Source organism: Ranitomeya variabilis, chromosome 7 (assembly GCF_051348905.1).
Source record: "Ranitomeya variabilis isolate aRanVar5 chromosome 7, aRanVar5.hap1, whole genome shotgun sequence".
NCBI classification, from domain to species: Eukaryota; Metazoa; Chordata; class Amphibia; order Anura; family Dendrobatidae; genus Ranitomeya; species Ranitomeya variabilis.
In genome coordinates this window covers 144235292-144257202 of record NC_135238.1, presented here as the reverse complement: position 1 = coordinate 144257202, position 21911 = coordinate 144235292, and positions in this window count along the sequence as shown.

The window sequence follows — 21911 nt, the reverse complement described above, 5'->3', positions numbered from 1 at the left end:
AGAGTAAAGTACTGCAGTGCGCAAGCGCTGGGCCACTCTGCCAGCAACAGGACAGAAAAGTACGCCTGCACATGAGGGCCGATGCCAGGGAGTGATGAAGAAGAAGGAGGATGGCATCGCAAGAAGAAGGGAGGTGCCGGACCCGGACCTGTGACACCCATCGGACTAGACTGCACTGAACCACCCCCCCAGGTGAGTATAATATAACTTATTTTTCTTCACTTGCAGGTCAGACCGGATTGAAAGGCGGTGGCCGCGTCTTATAGCGGCAAAATCTGCTGACAAGTTCCCTTTAACCTTCTGGCTCTCACTAAAGCATAGATCCAGCACTCAGGTGTAGGGAGGAGAGCCAATCTAAGAGTCACTCTTGCGTGTCTGGGCTGGAACTGTTGGGGTTGTCACGATTATTTCAGAGGGAAAAGACTTCTGGGATCTTCCAGACACCTTCCTCTCCTGTACAGAGACTGATAAGTTAACCTGTTATTATTTCCTACATTTAACTTACCCCATCCGAAAGTTCACATCTTTTACCCACCTGGTTTTACTATCACTATTTGATATAAATAACCTGTTAACCCTTGCTCTGCCTTCTGTGTGTCACTGCATCCTACACAACTGCCAGCACTCTACACTTGGCGTAGAAGTACTCTGCCTCCAGAAGTGTTATGAATCCTTCGTCACTGGGAACAACTTCGGATGAAGAGCGGCCTACTGTACCGGAAAGCACAATTGATGACTGAGCAGAGTGCGACCTGGCAAGTCATAATTCTGACAGCGTTATTATCCAAGATTGCCGTTACTGTATGCAAACAAGCGGCCCACTTTGGTCCAGAAAATACCTTCCAATGGTTACAATGGTCATTTACCATCCACAGCTGAAGACAAAAGTGGAAGAGGCCTGTCATGTACATGTGAACTGACTAAACCGCCTGAGCAAAGAGCTGCCGTCCAGTCCATTGTAACCTCCGCTCCTCTGGAACTCTTGACAATAGACTATCTCACCATTGGCCCAGCTCATCATGTCTATGAGCATTGCCTGTGATGGTGGATAACTTCACAAAATTTGCTGTGGTAACTCCAACTCGGGACCAGATCACAGAGTCTGCTGCGTATACAATCTGCAAGAACTTCATCCAACCTTATGGGTGTCCGAAGAGAATTCACCCCGACCAGGGAGCCTGTTTCTTGGGAAAAATAATGGATGAGTTGCATCGCCTGTATCGGATTGACAAGTCCCGCACCACACCGTACCATCCTCAAGGTATTGGTTCCTGTGAACGATTTAATGGTTGTGAGACACTGACCCCTGTTACAGCTAGGGGGTGCATTTTGTTCTCACCAGGATGCTCACAGAGGCGTAGTGAGGCCATGAGGGGGCGTTACAGTGCAGGTGTGGCTGTGATTACAATTGTTAAAAGCCCTGTAGTATAGAGAGGTTTTAGATTTGAGTCTGAGGAGTCTCAAGTGAGTCAGGGCCAGAGTGAAGCCTGACAACCCACAGGGTACACAGTGATGCTGCTGTCCATGAGGACTGGTCACGGATGTGGACAGGTCTTGTGCCCGGAGGTGAACTGGAGGTAGACTGTCCTGTGCAAGAAGGAAGAACCAGCGCTTGTCACAGCTGCAGACAAGAGGATGTCAAGGTCTGTGTACGGCTGTGAGTAGAGACTATGATACAGCGGTGAAGGACACCCATGGAACTAGTAAGAGGAGGACTAGCATGTGAAGTGACTGCAATATAAAGAATGCAAAAAAAACACACCAGTACACAGGCAGAGATGCTTACCTGCCCAAGATCACTTTGCACCCTGGCTTCCTCATTTTCTACCTTGTGCATTCACACTCTCATCTTGGGAGACTTTAGCATCCCAATTGATGATTCCCTCTACTCATCTGACACTCATTTTCTGGCTCTAACCTCCTCTTTCAGCCTTTCACAGCTTACTAATTGTCCTACACATGAAGACTGGAATACACTGGTCCAGGTCCTTTCCCAGCTCTGCTTAGTGCATTTTCTTACTAACGCTTCTCTCCTATTTTCTGACCACAGCCTTTTTTTTCCTTCTTTGTCAAGAACTGTTGTCCTGCTCCACTTACAGAAATCTACATGCTAACAAAACTCTGCAACTTATGAGCAATCTACAGTCATCCTTAGTTCCAATCTCCTTCCTCTCCTGTGAAGACTAAGCATTGCCACATTATAATAAGATACTGGGAAATACTCTTGATGAAGCTCTACTTTACATACAGAACAACTCGGCAAGACAGCAGCAAATCTTGCACATGCTGCAAACTTGTTTACTCCAGCAGTGCTCCAGGTGTGCCGAACGTCTATGGAGAAAATCTACTTTGGCCGAAAATTTTATCTATTATAATTTGATGCTTAAAACATATAACTCTGCTCTTCAGTTCTCCAACAAGTATAATTTAACACTCTTATCAATGCACCAACAAAAAGCTTACATTAATATTTGACACTTTTCACTCCTTTCTAAGTCCTAAAGTTCCGGAACCTATCACCAACTTCGGCGCTGAAAATCTGACCAATTTTTTCAAAAATTTGATCATGCCCAACAGGAAATTGTCTCCCAATCCCCTAATATCATGGATCATCTTCCCTCCTGCATTTCTTCACGTTCACGCTATGTCTTTGAACTGGTCACAGAAAAGATTACCAGGTTATTCTCGCTCCACTACCTGCACTACCTGCATCGGTGACCCTATTTCCTCTCCCCTTCTTGAGTCCCTCTCACCAGCTGGCAATACCTTCCTACTAAAATATTTAAAGGTTTAGTCCAAAATTAACATTTATTTCAATACCAAAAGTCTGTTTATTTAATGCTACAATCTACAGTAATCTCTCTTCTAATATGCTTTAATTAAAATGCCCTATTGCACCCCCACTACACTATCTAACTGATTTACTTTTATTGAATTAATTTCTGTTTGATGATGCTTCATTTGAGAACCCCAGTGCATGCTGGGATACTCAAACAAAACGTCATCAGGGGGAAGAGGCTGGGGTCACTACCTAACCCTGAAACGCACTGTTATCAGTGACATCTGTTTGAGGGCTGGGCTAGTTCCCGATCTACTGAGCATGCACCAGTTGTCAGTTTCAACATATGCAGAGTAGGATCTTGTCACTGTGCAATATTCTATTTAATGCACAGTGACAGTGCTCTCCCTCGCTGACTCTGATGGGAAGTGATGAAGCAGCAAGAGAGAAAAATGTCAGAACACATTGTAAGGAGATAACGTGGCAAGCAGAGACCAGCCCTGCCCTCAAAGTGACAACCTTCCCATAGGCTATGATAGTCCCTATTGCTTGCACTATGTCATGTGAAGTAATATCTGCAGGGCATTAAGGGTAAGCTACATGGTCACACCTGAGATCATGTCAATCTTGTGTGGCTGATGCAATCTTCTGCAATGTGTAAAAAGTCAGCATGCATTTTTCGGTGATTCACACTAAATCAAATTGCAAATTGTTCCTATGAATTTCATAAAATTCTACTTGATTTTATTTGCACCAAATTGATTCATTCATCTGTAACTGCATGCTATCAATTTGAAGAAAACCTGCCAGTCTTTTAGTATGGAAATAAAACTTGTATACATAGTTATTGTATGCATATTGTACATTTTATCTGCTGTTTTTAAAGCTGCTGAAGCTTGCATCTGAATCCCATGTCTGTAACTCTCTAAAGCTCTTTTATTCAATAATATATACTGTACATTTCATTCATCTGCTGTGTTTAACCCTGCTGAATCATGTAAGCTCTTTAATTCAATTATATATATATATACTGTATATACAGGGTGGGCCATTTATATGGATACACCTGGGTGGACCATTTATAAAGTTGCATCTAAATGGCCAACTTCAAAATGGCCGCCATGGTCACTACCCAACTTGAAAAATGTTCCCCCTCCCATATACTAATGTGCCACAAAAGGAAGTTGATATCACCAACCATTCCCATTTTATTTAGTTGTATCCATATACATGGCCCACCCAGGTGTATCCATATAAATGTTACACCCTGTGTACATATATATATATATATATATATATATATATATATATATATATACACTCACCGGCCACTTTATTAGGTACACCTGTCCAACTTCTTGTTAACACTTAATTTCTAATCAGCCAATCACATGGCGGCAACTCAGTGCATTTAGGCATGTAGACATGGTCAAGACAATCTCCTGCAGTTCAAACCGAGCATCAGTATGGGGAAGAAAGGTGATTTGAGTGCCTTTGAACGTGGCATGGTTGTTGGTGCCAGAAGGGCTGGTCTGAGTATTTCAGAAACTGCTGATCTACTGGGATTTTCACGCACAACCATCTCTAGGGTTTACAGAGAATGGTCCGAAAAAGAAAAAAAATCCAGTGAGCGGCAGTTCTGTGGGCGGAAATGCCTTGTTGATGCCAGAGGTCAGAGGAGAATGGGCAGACTGGTTCGAGCTGATAGAAAGGCAACAGTGACTCAAATCGCCACCCGTTACAACCAAGGTAGGCCTAAGAGCATCTCTGAACGCACAGTGCGTCGAACTTTGAGGCAGATGGGCTACAGCAGCAGAAGACCACACCGGGTACCACTCCTTTCAGCTAAGAACAGGAAACTGAGGCTACAATTTGTACAAGCTCATCGAAATTGGACAGTAGAAGATTGGAAAAACGTTGCTTGGTCTGATGAGTCTCGATTTCTGCTGCGACATTCGGATGGTAGGGTCAGAATTTGGCGTAAACAACATGAAAGCATGGATCCATCCTGCCTTGTATGGAGCATCTTTGGGATGTGCAGCCGACAAATCTGCGGCAACTGTGTGATGCCATCATGTCAATATGGACCAAAATCTCTGAGGAATGCTTCCAGCACCTTGTTGAATCTATGCCACGAAGAATTGAGGCAGTTCTGAAGGCAAAAGGGGGTCCAACCCGTTACTAGCATGGTGTACCTAATAAAGTGGCCGGTGAGTGTATATATATCATTCATCCGCCTGAGTTTGTTCCCGGATGCTGCAAGGTCAACTCACTTATTTCTACAGTTTCTGATCCATGTTCAGCTGTAAGCTTATTTGTTTGTCTCTGCATTTTATTGCCTCCTTCTGTCTAAGGCTACTTTCACACAAGCGTCGTGCACTGCATGTCGCTATGCGTCGTTTTGTAGAAAAAACACATCCTGCAAAAGTGCTTGCAGGATGCGTTTTTTCTCCATTGACTTGCATTAGCGACGCAGTGCGATGCATTGCCACACGTCGCAACCGTCGGACCGTCGCCACCAAAAACGTTGTTTGTAACGTTTTTTGGGGCGTCGTGCCCGTCTTTTCCGACCGCGCATGCACGGCCGGAACTCCGCCCCCGCCTCCCCGCACCTCACAATGGGGCAGCAGATGCGTTGAAAAACAGCATCCGCTGCCCCCGTTGTGCGGCGCTTCCACAGTATGCGTCGGTGCGCCGCAACATCGCATTGCGACGACGCTAATGTGAAAGTAGCCTTAAGTTAGTTGATTAATTATTAACAAGTTAAATTAGTGATAGATCTAAGAACAATACTTCCTACATATTGAGACAAAGTTAAAAGGAAGCATTTATGCAGGGGGGGATTTGTGAAGAAGTTTATAGAAGTGCTATACTTTTCAAAGTGCCATGGTAGCTGTTTCCAGGTCATTTGCATTATTCCCTATGTTCTGGATAGTGCAATCACTTACATCTACCACCCCTTCATACACTCTGTGCACTCCATTCATATCAGCCTCTCTCCCCTCTCTTCTCGAATGTATAGCTGTCACACTATTTTCACAATCTTAAACTGTACAGATCCATTCAATCCCATAATAAACACAAGAGGCATACTTACAAATCATTCAATCATCTGCTCACTTTCACTATTCTTCTTCCAATCAAAGGAGCTCTCCTATCCCCGGCCATTCTTGTAATAGTAAGTTTAACCTCTCCTCTGTAACACTCAAAACTCTGAGAATCTCATTTTTGCTTCTTGCATGCCTTCTGTATCTTTTAACTGTGCCCTCTGGAACTCATGGTCAGCATGTAACAAACTCTCCTACATCCATGACTTTTTCCTTTCAAATTCCCTTAAACTTCTTGCTTTTACTGAAACCTGGATCCAGCAGTTGGAGAGCACCATCGCTGCTGCTCTCTCATTTGGTGGCCTACATTTTTCACATACCTGACAACAGAACGGGTGGGGGTGTTGGTTTGGTCCATTCAACAAAATGTACTTTTCAGTTTATCCCACCAGTACCCTCACTTATCTTCCCTTCTTTTGAGGTCCACACTGTCAGACTGTTTTAGCCCGTCTTCCTGCCAGTGGAGGCTGTGTATTGCCTTCCAGGCTCCTCCCATCAGTTCCTGGGTCACTGACAACTGGCTTCCACATTTTCTATCCTGTGACATCCCTACTTTCATCATGGGGGACTTTGCGATCCCTATTGGTGATACTCTCACCATCTGCCACTCACCCTTTATCTCTAACTTCCTCTTTCAGCCTTTCATAGCTCACTAACTCTCCTACATATGAAGACAGAAATATGCTGGACCCGACCTTCTCCCAACTCTGCTCAGTGCATGATTTTACTAGCTCACCTCTCTCACTCTCTGACCACAATGTTCTTTTATTCTCTGTCAAGAACCATCACCTCGCTCAGGACATCCTCACTTACCACGCTTATATAAATTTACGTGCCATTAATAGTCAGAAACTTATGAAGAATTTGCAGTAATCATTGGCCCCAATCTCTTCCCTTTCATGTGCTGACCCTGCACTGCAGCATTATAATGAAATATTGCATAGTGCCCTGGACGTAGCTGCACTCCTACATTTAGGACAACTCGGCACAGACGACACATATTGCAAATACATTATCTCCAGCAGTGCACCAGGTGCGTCAAACGTCTGTGGAGAAAAAACAATCTGGCTGAAGATTTCATCCATTATAAGTTCATGCTTAAAACATACAACTCTGCTCTTCACCTCTCCAATCAAACCTACTTCAACACCCTTATCACTGCACTATTCTGCAATCCTAATGACTCTTTGACACTTTTCATTCTGTCCTCAGTCAAGAGTGCATGCCCCCACCACTGACCTCAGCCCTGACAATCTGGCAACTTATTTCAAAGAAAAAAAATTGATCATGTTTGACAGGAAATTTTCTCAAAATCCTCTAATATCATGCATTCTCTTCCCTTCCACACTGCATCAAAATCACTTCCTGTCTTTAAATCAGTCACAGATGAAGTAACTAGCCTCCTTGCATCTTCTCACCCTTCTACCTGCACCAGTGACCCTATTCCCTCACATCTCCTTCAGTCTCTTTCAATGACTGTCACCACTGAATTATTGAAAATATTTAATCTCTCTCATCTGGTATCTTTCCCTCCTCATTTAAACACGCCAGCATAAATCCATTACTTAAAAAACCATCTCTTGACCAGAACCATGCTGCTAACAACAGACCAATCTCTAATCTTTCCTTCATCTATAAACATCTGGAAAGCTTATTCTACTCCCATCTAATGTGATATCTCTCACATAACTCTCTTCTTGACTGTTTACAATCTGGTTTCTGTTCCTTATACTCTGCTGAAACTATGGGTATCAAAATCTCTCATGATCTATTAACAGCTAAATCTACTCCCTGCTGATTCTCCTGGATTTATCTGTAGGCATGAGTAAGATCTATAGTGATCGAAACGCGTTTCCATAGTCTTTGCAATACCTGTATTGTCCACCATCTGTAAGTATTATCCTGTTATGACTACTTTGGATTAATAAAGAAATTTACCATTTTACTGGAGCTGGAGAATCCACATCTTTCAAAATTGCTGCTGCTTGGCGTCCGGGTCAGGACGAACTCCTGTGCTCCGTGCCTGATGGTCTGGTTGGTGAGCTGGCTACGGCTCTTGTAGCCGATTTTTTTCTTGCTTGAGTTAAATCTACTCCCTGCTGATTCTCCTGGATTTATCTGTAGCAGTTCACACTGTAGATTACCAGCTCCTTATCAATATGCTTCGTTATATCAGCCTCAAGTATACTGCTCTCTCCTGGTTCTGTTACCTCTCTGAAGACTTCTTCACTGCATCTTTTGCTGGCTCCTCTTACTCTCCTCTTTTCGTTACTATCGGGTTCCTCAGGGCTCAGTTCTAGGTCTCAAACTCTTCTCCATATATACTCCTCCTATTGGACAAATCATCAGTAAATTCAGTTCTCAGCACCAATTCTGTGCTGATGACACCGAATTATAGGAAGAAAGGGGAGTGAAGGAGCTTGATCATGCTGGTTCAAATGCAGACAAGAGGATCAAGCAGAAGGGTGGCATGTCTCAGGCTGGTGCAGTGCAGCAATGACAAACCATGGGGAAGATGGAAGAGATGGCACATCCAGGGTAAATAAAAGTTATTTTTTATGTTTATTTAGTAAATAGTTTGACACCGAATTATACACATCGCATCCTGACATCACCCCTGCATTAATACAAAATACAAGTGATTGTCTTTCCACTGCCTCTAACATTATGTCCACGATCTATCTAAAACTGAATCTGTCAAAAACTGAACTCCTTTTGTTTCCTCCCTTCACTAACCTACCTATGACATATATGATTCACCGTGGTCCAGCCTATAGCTTACCTCTTCATAAAAACTGATTAGATTGGTTTGACAGGAGCGATTTCTCATAAACCCATGCTGATATGGAGTTAAACAGTTATTCTCATTGAGATCCAGAATAACATCCTTCAGAAACCCTTCAAATATTTTACCAACAGTAGAGGTTAGACTTACTGGCCTATAATTTTCAGGTTCACTTTTAGAGCCCTTTTTGAATATTGGCACCACATTTGCTATGCACCAGTCCTGCGGAACAGACCCCGTCGCTATAGAGTCCCTAAAAATAAGAAATAATGGTTTATCTATTACATTACTTAGTTCTCTTAGTACTCGTGGGTGTATGCCATCCGGACCCGGAGATTTATCTATTTTAATCTTATTTAGCCGGTTTCGCACCTCTTCTTGGGTTAGATTGGTGACCCGTAATATAGGGTTTTCATTGTTTCTTGGGATTTCACCTAGCATTTCATTTTCCACCGTGAATACCGTGGAGAAGAAGGTGTTTAATATGTTAGCCTTTTCCTCGTCATCTACAACCATTCTTTCCTCACTATTTTTTAAGGGGCCTACATTTTCAGTTTTTATTTTTTTACTATTGATATAGTTTGTAATGTCCACACTTTGTAAGTAATCCACACTAGTAAATCTTCATTATCTTTATTTCTCTTTAGCAGGTTGCATAAGCTTGTCTCTGCATGCATGACAAAGTGAAAGTAACTTCTCCCCCTCCTCTCTGTAACTACCCACAATTCTCTACATCTCATCTTTCTTAAAGAGACAAGGTACAAGATTTAATTAATGCATATTACAACATCCCCCTTTTTTTTTTTTTTTTTTAAACGAATAAAGCTAAAATAAAATAACATGAACTAATGATGCAACAAGAAAAATGTCCAAGAAAACGTATGTCCATTTTGCCCTGTTAAAGAAAAGAAGTCACGCTTCTTCAATAAGTCTGGATGGAGCCCTTCTCTCTCTTGATGGATAACGTCTGGGCTCAGCGATGGTGTCCATTAATGAAGAACTTGTTGCCTCCTGGTGATTCTCTCCACTGTTGAGTGCCGAATCTTCCCCCAGAGAATGTCCATTGTCATTATTTTGAGGAATAATTTTGAAATGTGAAGAGTTTCGAGTTATGAAGTGTCCATCCCTCTCAGCCGTGACCATGCTGCCTTTCTTGTCAATAACGTTATATTTTGTGGGACAATATGCAGCTGAAGTCTTGTTGGTTGGTCTCTGACGCACCACAACGACGTCACCTCTTTTGATAGCATTTGGCTGTGCCCTTCGCCTTCTGTCTGCATAGTGTTTCATGGTTTGTTTGTTGGAAGAGTCTGCTAAGCGCACAGAGGAGTCACTTGGTACAGGACGACTGACTATGTCAGGGATTCGTATATGCAGAGTTCTGCCAAACATTAGATGCGCTGGAGCAGCATTGGTAGTAGAATGTGGCGTATTGCGGTAATTGCGCATGAATTTGTACAATGACTGTTTCAGTGGGGTGTGCTCCAGGCTAGCTGCCTTGATTCGTTTCCCCATGGTGCGCATGAAGCGTTCGACTATTCCATTTGCTTGCGGCCAGCACGGTGTGATTTTTCTGTGACTGAACCCCAAGTATTCAGCAAATTGTGTGAACACGTGTCCATTGAATGGAGGTCCATTGTCCGTTTTGACCACTCTTGGAATGTCATATGCTGAAAATATGTTATCCAGTTCTGGTATCACACTAGTAGCAGATGTTGAAGAGATAAAAGAAATGACAGGGTATCTGGAATATTCGTCAATTGTTACTAGAATGTATTGGCCATTTGGTAACGGTCCATATATATCGACTGCCACCTCCTCCCAGACAGCAGTGGGTAGAGGTGACATTTGTAAAGGCTCCAGCTGTGATGATGGAGTGATAACTTGGCAGGTGGAACAGTGTTTAACCTTCTCTTCCACCAATTGATCCATGTTTGGGAACCACACTTTTTCTCTGAGTAATTTCTTTGTGCCAACAATTCCCAGATGACCTTCATGCGCTATCTGTATTACTAAGCTGCGCAGAGTCTTAGGTACAACCAATTTGGTACCTCGAAGGATGAGGCATTCCTCAGTGACAGATAGTTCATACCGTACACTTGAGAATAGTTTTAATTCTGTCAGATCAATCTCAGGATCGGGAAATTTTTCTCTTTGAATTTCATGCCACCTTCGATTTCGGATGATTTGTATTAAAGCACGTAGTGTCTTGTCACTTGTTGTGGCGTTCACAAAGTGATCAATGGAAAGAGCTTTTGGTACTGCATGGGCTGTAATGAAGCATATGTATTCTTCAATGGCGGAATGCTCAGGTAGATCATCAGTCATCGGATGTCTTGACAGATAGTCAGCGGGATTGCTGAATTTTCCAGGCTTGTGGACAATTTTGTAGTTGTAGTCCTGTAGACGTAGACCCCACCGTTCTATGCGTGCAGGCATTTTAGCTCTGGGATTTCCAAAGATCGTAAGGAGTGCTTGATGATCTGTGACAACAGTGAAGGGAGCTCCATACAGAAATAAGTGAAAATGTTCGCATCCCCAGACAACTGCCAAGCTTTCTTTTTCAGGTTGTGAATATTTCCGTTCTGTGCTTGTTAAGCTTTTACTTGCATAAGAAATAATCTGAGGATTTTGATTGTTATCTTTATATTGTGCTAAGATGGCACCCAGCCCCACGGGACTGGCGTCCACAATTAGCTCAGTTTGGAGAGCTGGATCAAAATAGGCCATTGTGGTTGTTGAGCAAAGTTCAGTTTTAATTGTTTCAAATGCATTTTGACAGTCTGGAGACCATTGAAAAACACAACTCTGTTTTGTAAGTTCCCTTAATGGACTGTTAATTGTTGAGAAGTTTGGAATGTATCTAGCACAATAACTGGCCATTCCAAGAAACGAGCGTACTTCACTGGCATCTTGTGGAATTGAGGCTGATTTAATGGATTCCACTTTCTTGGGATCAGGTTGTACCCCTTTTGCCGAAAAAATATGACCGTAAAACTCTAATGAATTTTTATCAAATTCACATTTTTCCTTGTTTAAGGTGAGTCCAGCAGAGAGGAGGCATTCAAAGACGGCATATAGAGCATGATTGTGTTCAGCTTGAGTTTTGCCAAACACCAGTATGTCATCACTGTAATTAAAGGCATTTGGAATGTTCTGAATAACGCCCCTTATTGCATCCTGAAAAATTTCCGCTGCAGAGCAGACCCCAAAAGTCAATCTTTTATATCTTCTGAGGCCCACATGTGTGGAAAATGTTGTCAAATATCTGGATTCTGGACTCAGCTCTAACTGGTGATAGCCCTTATTGAGATCGAGTTTTGAAAAGACGGTCGCTCCATTTAACACATGAATGATGTCATCAATTGTGGGTGAGATATGTCTTTCTCTCTGAATGGCAGTGTTGGGTAGGCGCATGTCAACACACAATCTCACCTGGTCAGGAGCCTTTGGTTTAGGAACTACCACCAGTGGTGAGACCCAGGGAGTGGGCCCAGTAACGGTTTCGATAACGTCCTCGTCCATGAGGAATTGGAGTTCTTTTTCTACTTTCCTTCTCAGGTGAAATGGAATGCGCCTATGTGACTGGGCCACTGGGCGAACACTATCGTCCACATGAAGATGTACTTGAGAGTCTTTTAGTTTCCCCAAGCCACTAAATAGGGAGGGAAAATTATTCACCATGGTTTGTATATCCATGTCCGCAGGATCAGTTATGGTATGGATAATTTGGATGAGACCTAGCTTCAAGGCAGTGTGATAGCTGAGAAGACAGCCTCCTGATCCTTGTAACGCATGAAAGGTAGTTTTCTGCTTATTGTCTTTATAGCTCAGTTCAACATCAAACTGCCCTCTGGTAGTTAGAGGTATTTTAGATCCATATGGGAAGATTTTAGTATGTACTTGCTGCAAAACTGGCTTTGTCTTCAATTGCTCATAGGTAGTGCTGTCTATGATGTCCACTGACGCTCCCGTATCTATTGTAAACGTGATATTGGTGTCGCAGATTGGGAGTGTGATACAGGGGGACTGTACAGAGCCAGTGGCAGAGGTGGTGAACACATAGTTTTCTGCTCCAGATGCTTCTTCTGTATCCTGATTTACCATTTTTACATCTGCAGGCCGTGTCATAGGCAGAGAAGGCTTGTATTGTGCTGATCTGCAGACAGCTGCCAAATGGTTCCCTTTTCCACACTTATTGCATGTCTGTCCTATAGCTGGACATCTGTCCAGGCGGTGAGGGAACTCCTGTCCACATCTATAGCATTTTTTCTGTTTCGGGGTTTGCTTGTCTTGTGTATTTTTATGCACGATATTATGTACCTGTGACTTTTCCCCATTCTCCATTGTAGTAGCCTGATGATCTGCTATTTCCGTAGCACGGGCTATTTTGAGTAATTCATGTAAAGAGAGATCTTGCTGCAGAGCTTTGCGCCTTATTTTGTTAGATGAGCAGGTGACGATTACCTGAGTTAGGATTTCATCATCTATATCTGTGAATGCACATCCATGTGCCAGCTCCCTCAGTCGTGTGACATAGGTGTCTATGGATTCTTCGGGAAGCTGCTTAGCAATTCTGAATTTGTATCTCTCATATCTGATGTTTTGTTTGGGATTGAAGTAATCAGTGAGAGCTTTGCTGCAATCGCTGTATGTATCTGTCTCAGATGCAGGTAATGTGCAGTAGATATCATAGACTCCTGTGCCTGCACAATGTAAAAGTAATGCTTTCTTTCTTTTCTCCTCTTTTATATCTATGGCTTCTAGAAAGTTCTCAAATCTGCTCAACCATTTTCTCCAGTTATGGGAGAGATTAGTGACATCAGTCATATCAAACTGTGGGAAACTGTGTAAGTATTCAGCCATGATGAAGTTTTTCAGTGGTGCAGCCGTGTGGATCAGTAAAATAGGGATTAGTACTCACTGCAGCAGAAGATTTTCGATCCCATCCTCGTCGCCAGTTGTAATGTCCACACTTTGTAAGTAATCCACACTAGTAAATCTTCATTATCTTTATTTCTCTTTAGCAGGTTGCATAAGCTTGTCTCTGCATGCATGACAAAGTGAAAGTAACTTCTCCCCCTCCTCTCTGTAACTACCCACAATTCTCTACATCTCATCTTTCTTAAAGAGACAAGGTACAAGATTTAATTAACGCATATTACATAGTTGAAGAACAGTTTGGGATTAGTTTTACTCTCCTTAGCAATGTGCTTCTCTGTTTCCTTTTTGGCAGCTTTAATTAGTTTTTTAGATAAAGTATTTTTCTCCCTATTGTTTTTTAGAGCTTCAATGGTGCTATCCTGCTTTAGTAGTGCAAATGCTTTCTTTTTACTGTTAATTGCCTGTCTTACTTCTTTGTTTAGCCACATTGGGTTTTTCCTATTTCTAGTCCTTTTATTCCCACAAGGTATTAACTGCTTACAGTGCCTATTTAGGATCTTCTTAAACATTTTCCATTTATTATTATCTGTATTCTTATTTCTGAGGATATTGTCCCAGTCTACCAGATTAAGGGCATCTCTAAGCTGGTCAAACTTTGCCTTCCTAAAGTTCAGAGTTTTTTGACTCCCTGACAAGTCCCCCTAGTGAAAGACAGGTGAAACTGTACAATATTGTGGTCGCTATTTCCTAGATGCCCGACCACCTGCAGATTTGTTATTCTGTCAGGTCTATTAGATAGTATTAGGTCTAAAAGTGCTGCTCCTCTGGTTGGATTCTGCACCAATTGTGAAAGATAATTTTTCTTGGTTATTAGCAGAAACCTGTTGCCTTTATGGGTTTCACAGGTTTCTGTTTCCCAGTTAATATCCGGGTAGTTAAAGTCCCCCATAACCAGGACCTCATTATGGGTTGCAGCATTATCTGCTTTAGAAGTAGACTTTCCATGATTTCTGTTATATTTGGGGGTTTGTAACAGACCCCAATGAGAATTTTGTTACCATTTTTCCCTCCATGAATTTCGACCCATATGGACTCGACATCCTCATTCCCTTCGCTAATATCCTCCCTTAAAGTGGACTTTAGACAAGACTTTACATAGAGACAAACCCCTCCTCCTCTCCGATTTTTACGATCTTTTCTAAACAGACTGTAAGTTAACTGCCCATTCATAGCTTTCATCTAACCATGTCTCAGTTATTCCCACTATGTCAAAGTCACCTGTAGGTATTTCTGCTTATAGTTCTTCCATCTTGTTTGTCAGGCTTCTGGCGTTTGCGAGCATGCAGTTTAGAGGATTTTGTTTTGTTCCAATCTCCTCGCTGTGGATTGTTTTAGAAATGTTCTTACCTCCCTTCTGAGTATCTTTTTCTGGGTCTTCTTTGTTCGAGTCTAATGTTTTTCTTCCCGTCCCCTCTTCTTCTAGTTTAACGCCCTCCTGATGAGTGTAGCGAGTCTTCTGGCGAATGTGTGTTTCCCAGGTTTGTTGAGGTGTAGTCTGTCTCTGGCGAGGAGTCCATCGTACAAGTAATTCACACCGTGGTCCAGGAATCTGAATCCTTGTTGTCTGCACCATCGTCTTAGCCAGTTGTTCGCATCAAGGATCCTGTTCCATCTCCTGGTGCCATGCCCATCTACTGGAAGGATAGAAGAAAAAACTACCTGTGCATCCAGTTCCTTTACTTTCTTCCCCAACTCTTCAAAGTCCTTGCAGATTGTCGGTAGGTCCTTCCTTGCCGTGTCATTGGTGCCAACATGTATCAGAAGAAATGGGTGGACGTCCTTGGAGCTGAGGAGCTTTGGTATCCTATCGGTCACATCCTTGATCATCGCACCTGGAAGGCAGCATACTTCTCTTGCGGTTATGTCCAGTCTGCAGATGGCTGCTTCTGTGCCTCTCAGTAGTGAGTCTCCCACCACCACCACTCTTCGTTGCTTCTTGGCTGTACTTTTTGCTGTCACTTGTTGCTGTGTACCCTTTTCTTTTTTGCTTGCTGACCATTTTCCTAATGATAGATCCAAAGTATTGTGTGTAAAAATGCTGCTGACCGCACGAGCTCTCGCCTGGGCGAATCCGATGATTGAGTCTCGTGACCCACGGTTAAATAACTTGGATGATTTCTTGGCCGCTATGTCATTAATGTTTGATAATCCTAATCGCCGTGCAACCGCTGAATCTGCTTTATTGTCTTTACTAGGGTTGAGCGACTTTCATTTTTTTAAGATCAAGTCGGGTTTTGCGAAACCCGACTTTGTCCAGAGTCGAGTCGAGTGCAGTCGGCCGATTATCGCAAAAAGTCGGGGATCGACCGAAACACGAAACCCAATGCAAGTCAATGGGGAAGCATAGTCGACAGTGAGTGGAGGCCAGGGAAACACCTACAGTGCCCATTTTAATGCCAAAAACATCCATTCTTGTTTCTGAAGCTTGTCAATCTTAATTAACTTTATAATAGTAGTTGGGCATTGAAAATTGGGGGTCATTTGGCAAAAGTTGTGGGGGGTAGGGCTGGTTCAAGGTTTTAGTGGGCCCAGGAAACGTGGACTACGTCATGGTGGTGGAGCAGTGAGAGGTAAGTATGTCAAGTTTGCAAGTGCTGTGATCCTAAGCAAGCAGGGGGGGCCCACTCGTTGGCATTGGCACTGGCACAGGGCCCCTCAAAGTACAGCGGTGTGTTTGCACGGCGGGGGCGCCTCCCACCAGCAGCGACACTTTTGCGTACTCTGAGGGGCCCTGTGCCAGTGACGTCACCAACGAGTATGCCCCCCCACCTGATGAAGGAACCTGCACTTTCATCTGCACCTTCCTCTTTGTCCCTGTGTAAGGTGGTATAACATGCGGGAAGGGGAACCTTACTTTCAGCAGGGTCAGATTCTGGCTGTGTAGAGTGCAAGGGGAATGTAATGGTCTAGGTCAATGTACCAGCAGACTCATCTAGCAGTGGCTGGGCAATGGGCAGGATGAGGAGGAAACACAGATATAGGGCCAAAGAATAAAGTAGACTAAATGCAGTTCAAAATTGGTAACAGGACTAAACAGGCGGCATTGCTTTGTTCAGTGGAGTAGCAAACCCAGGAGCAGCAGACACTGTTATAAGGGCCCAACCACACTAGTAGGCCAAATGCAGTTTAATATCTGCTACTATAGGCCAAAAGCCTAAAGACTGAAGCTCAGCTTTATACAGTGGAGGACAACACCAGGGAGCGGCAGACCCCGTTAGTAGGCCGTAACCACCAAGCTTTTTAAAAAACAGCACTTAATGAGAGCCATAAGGTTGAAGCTCAGCTTTATTCAGTTGAGGTCAACACCAGGGAGCGGCAGACACTGTTAGTAGGCCGCAACCAAAGTTGAAGGCCAAATGCTGTTTAATATCTGATACTATAGGCCGAAAGCCAGAAGGTTGAAGCTCAGCTTTATACAGTTAAGGACAAACACTAGGGAGCGGCAGACACCGTTAGTAGGCCGCAACCAAAGTTGAAGGCCAAATGCTGTTTAATAGCTGATACTATAGGCCGAAAGCCAGAAAGTTGAAGCTCAGCTTTATACAGTTGAGGACAAACACCAGGGAGCGGCAGACAACGTTAGTAGGCCGCAACCAAAGTTGAAGGCCAAATGCTGTTTAATATCTGATACTATAGGCCGAAAGCCAGAAGGTTGAAGCTCAGCTTTATACAGTTGAGGAGAACACCAGTGAGCGGCAAACAGAGGTATTAGGCCCCAAACACCAATTTAAAAAAAAAAAAAAAAATGAGAGCCAGAAGGTTGAAGCTCAGATTTAGACAGTGGAGGACAATTTGAATTAGGGACTGCAGACAGACTTAGTAGGCTGTCCCCTGTGGACCATGCATCCACCACATTAACCCATTGCGCCGTAATGGACACGTAACCTTCCGTGGCCATTCCTACAGGTCCAAGCGTCTGTTGTCAGGTGCACCTTTATACTCACAGATTGCCAGAGTGCATGGACAATGCGGTCTTTTACATGCTGGTGGAGGGTTGGGATGGCTTTTCTCGCAAAAGTAGTGTCAACTAGGGTTGAGCGACTTTCATTTTTTTAAGATCGAGTAGGGTTTTGGGAAACCCGATTTTGTCCAGAGTCGAGTCGAGTGCAGTCGGCCGATTATCGCTAAAAGTCGGGGATCGACCGAAACACGAAACCCAATGCAAGTCAATGGGGAAGCATAGTCGGCAGTGAGTGGAGGCCAGGAAAACACCTACAGTGCCCATTTTAATGCCAAAAACATCCATTCTTGTTTCTGAAGCTTGCCAATCTTAATTAACTGTATAATAATAGTTGGGCATAGGGAATTGGGGGAAAGTTGTGGGGGGAGTAGGGCTGGCTCAAGTTTTTCGTGGGCCCAGGAAATGCGGACTACGTCACGGCGGTGTTGCAGGGAAAGGTAAGTATTTAAACGTTGCAAGTGCTGTGATCCTGAGCAAGCAGGGGGGGGCCCACTCGTTCGCATTGCCACTGGCACAGGGCCCCTCAAAGTACGGCGGTGTGTTTGCATGGCGGGGGCGCCTCCCACCAGCAGCGACACTTTTGCGTACTCTGAGGGGCCCTATGCCAGTGACGTCGCCAACGAGTATGCCCCCCCACCTGATGAAGGAACCTGCACTTTCATCTGCACCTTCCTCTTTGTCCCTGTGTAAGGTGGTATAACATGCGGGAAGGGGAACCTTACTTTCAGCAGGGTCAGATTCTGGCTGTGTAGAGTACAAGGGGAATGTAGTGGTCTAGGTCAATGTACCAGCAGACTCATTTAGCAGTGGCTGGGCAATGGGCAGGATGAGGAGGAAACAGATATAGGGCCAAAGAATAAAGTAGGCTACATGCAGTTCAAAATTGGTAACAGGACTAAACAGGCGGCATTGCTTTGTTCAGTGGAGTAGCAAACCCAAGAGCAGCAGACACTGTTTCAAGGGCCTAACCACACTAGTAGGCCAAATGCAGTTTAATATCTGATAGTATAGGGCGAAAGCCAGAATGTGGAAGCTCAGCTTTGTTCAGTTGAGGACAACACCAGGGAGGGGCAGACACCTTTAGTAGGCCGGAAAAGCCTATTGCATTTTTTAAAATGGTAATTTGGAGCAGAAGGTTGAAGCTCAGCTTTATTTAGTTGAGGACAACACCAGGCAGGGGCACACAGACAGACACCTTTAGTAGGCCGGAAAAGCCTATTGCATTTTTTAAAATGGTAATTTGGAGCAGAAGGTTGAAGCTCAGCTTTATTTAGTTGAGGACAACACCAGGCAGGGGCACACAGACAGACACCTTTAGTAGGCCGGAAAAGCCTATTGCATTTTTTAAAATGGTAATTTGGAGCAGAAGGTTGAAGCTCAGCTTTATTTAGTTGAGGACAACACCAGGGAGGGGCAGAAGCCGTTAGTAGGCCCTAACCACCATTTTTTTTTTTTAAAACCACTTAATGAGAGCCGGAAGGTTGAAGCTCAGCTTTATTTAGTTGAGGACAACACCAGGCAGGGGCACACAGACAGACACCTTTAGTAGGCCGGAAAAGCCTATTGCATTTTTTAAAATGGTAATTTGGAGCAGAAGGTTGAAGCTCAGCTTTATTTAGTTGAGGACAACACCAGGCAGGGGCACACAGACAGACACCTTTAGTAGGCCGGAAAAGCCTATTGCATTTTTTAAAATTGTAATTTGGAGCAGAAGGTTGAAGCTCAGCTTTATTTAGTTGAGGGCAACACCAGGGAGGGGCAGAAGCCGTTAGTAGGCCCTAACCACCATTTTTTTTTTTTAAAACCACTTAATGAGAGGCGGAAGGTTGAAGCTCAGCTTTATTTAGTTGAGGACAACACCAGGCAGGGGCACACAGACAGACACCTTTAGTAGGCCGGAAAAGCCTATTGCATTTTTTAAAATGGTAATTTGGAGCAGAAGGTTGAAGCTCAGCTTTATTTAGTTGAGGACAACACCAGGCAGGGGCACACAGACAGACACCTTTAGTAGGCTGGAAAAGCCTATTGCATTTTTTAAAATGGTAATTTGGAGCAGAAGGTTGAAGCTCAGCTTTATTTAGTTGAGGGCAACACCAGGGAGGGGCAGAAGCCGTTAGTAGGCCCTAACCACCATTTTTTTTTTTTAAAACCACTTAATGAGAGCCGGAAGGTTGAAGCTCAGCTTTATTTAGTTGAGGACAACACCAGGCAGGGGCACACAGACAGACACCTTTAGTAGGCCGGAAAAGCCTATTGCATTTTTTAAAATGGTAATTTGGAGCAGAAGGTTGAAGCTCAGCTTTATTTAGTTGAGGACAACACCAGGCAGGGGCACACAGACAGACACCTTTAGTAGGCCGGAAAAGCCTATTGCATTTTTTAAAATGGTAATTTGGAGCAGAAGGTTGAAGCTCAGCTTTATTTAGTTGAGGGCAACACCAGGGAGGGGCAGAAGCCGTTAGTAGGCCCTAACCACCATTTTTTTTTTTTAAAACCACTTAATGAGAGCCGGAAGGTTGAAGCTCAGCTTTATTTAGTTGAGGACAACACCAGGCAGGGGCACACAGACAGACACCTTTAGTAGGCCGGAAAAGCCTATTGCATTTTTTAAAATGGTAATTTGGAGCAGAAGGTTGAAGCTCAGCTTTATTTAGTTGAGGGCAACACCAGGCAGGGGCACACAGACAGACACCTTTAGTAGGCCGGAAAAGCCAATTGCATTTTTTAAAATGGTAATTTGGAGCAGAAGGTTGAAGCTCAGCTTTATTTAGTTGAGGGCAACACCAGGGAGGGGCAGAAGCCGTTAGTAGGCCCTAACCAAAGTTGAAGGCCAAATGCAGTTTAATTTCTGATACTATAGGCCGAAAGCCAGAAGGTGGAAGCTCCGATTTAGACAGTGGAGGACAATTTGAATTAGGGACTGCAGACAGACTTAGTAGGCTGTCCCCTGTGGACCATGCATCCACCACATTAACCCATTGCGCCGTAATGGACACGTAATCTTCCGTGGCCATGCCTACAGGTCCATGCGTCTGTTGTCAGGTGCACCTTTGTACTCACAGATTGCCAGAGTGCATGGACAATGCGGTCTTCTACATGCTGGTGGAGGGTTGGGATGGCTTTTCTCGCAAAAGAAGTGTCGACTGGTTAGCTTGTAGCGTGGTACAGCGTAGTCCATCATGGCCTTATTAATAGTAAATAAAATATATAACTAGGCTCTATGAACTTTTAAATAGGTTCCAGGGGTACACGGGCAGCATTGGTGTGGTCAGTGGAGGAGTATTGCAAGTAGGGGCTGCAGACAGGCTATCAAAGGCCTAAAATACCAAACAGTAGGCACTCATGGCAGTTTTACATCGGTTACATGGATACACAGGCAGGCACTCCAGGCAGCATTGTGGTCAGTGGAGGAGTATTGCAAGTAGGGGCCGCAGACAGGCTATCAAAGGCCTAAAATAACAAACAGTAGGCAGTCATGGCAGTTTTACATCGGTTACATGGATACACAGGCAGGCACTCCAGGCAGCATTGTGGTCAGTGGAGGAGTATTGCAAGTAGGGGCCGCAGACAGGCTATCAAAGGCCTAAAATAACAAACAATAGGCTCATTGCAGTTTTACAGCGGTTACATGGATAGACGGGCAGGCAGCTTGGTGGTGAGTGGAGGAGTATTTAAAGTAGGAACCGCAGACAGGCTTCAAAGGCCTAACATAAGAAAATGGGCTGGCTGTAGGCACTTTATAATTGGTTCCAGGGGTACACGGGCAGCAGTGGTCTGGCCAGTGGAGGACTAGTGGAAGGAGGGACCGCAGACAGGCTTCAAAGGCCTAACATAAAAAAATGGGCTGGCTGTAGGCACTTTATAATTGGTTCCAGGGGTACACGGGCAGCAGTGGTCTGGCCAGTGGAGGACTAGTGGAAGGAGGGACCGCAGACAGGCTTCAAAGGCCTAACATAAAAAAATGGGCTGGCTGTAGGCACTTTATAATTGGTTCCAGGGGTACACGGGCAGCAGTGGTCTGGTCAGTGGAGGACTAGTGGAAGGAGGGACCGCAGACAGGCTTCAAAGGCCTAACATAAAAAAATGGGCTGGCTGTAGGCACTTTATAATTGGTTCCAGGGGTACACGGGCAGCAGTGGTCTGGCCAGTGGAGGACTAGTGGAAGGAGGGACCGCAGACAGGCTTCAAAGGCCTAACATAAAAAAATGGGCTGGCTGTAGGCACTTTATAATTGGTTCCAGGGGTACACGGGCAGCAGTGGTCTGGTCAGTGGAGGACTAGTGGAAGGAGGGACCGCAGACAGGCTTCAAAGGCCTAACATAAAAAAATGGGCTG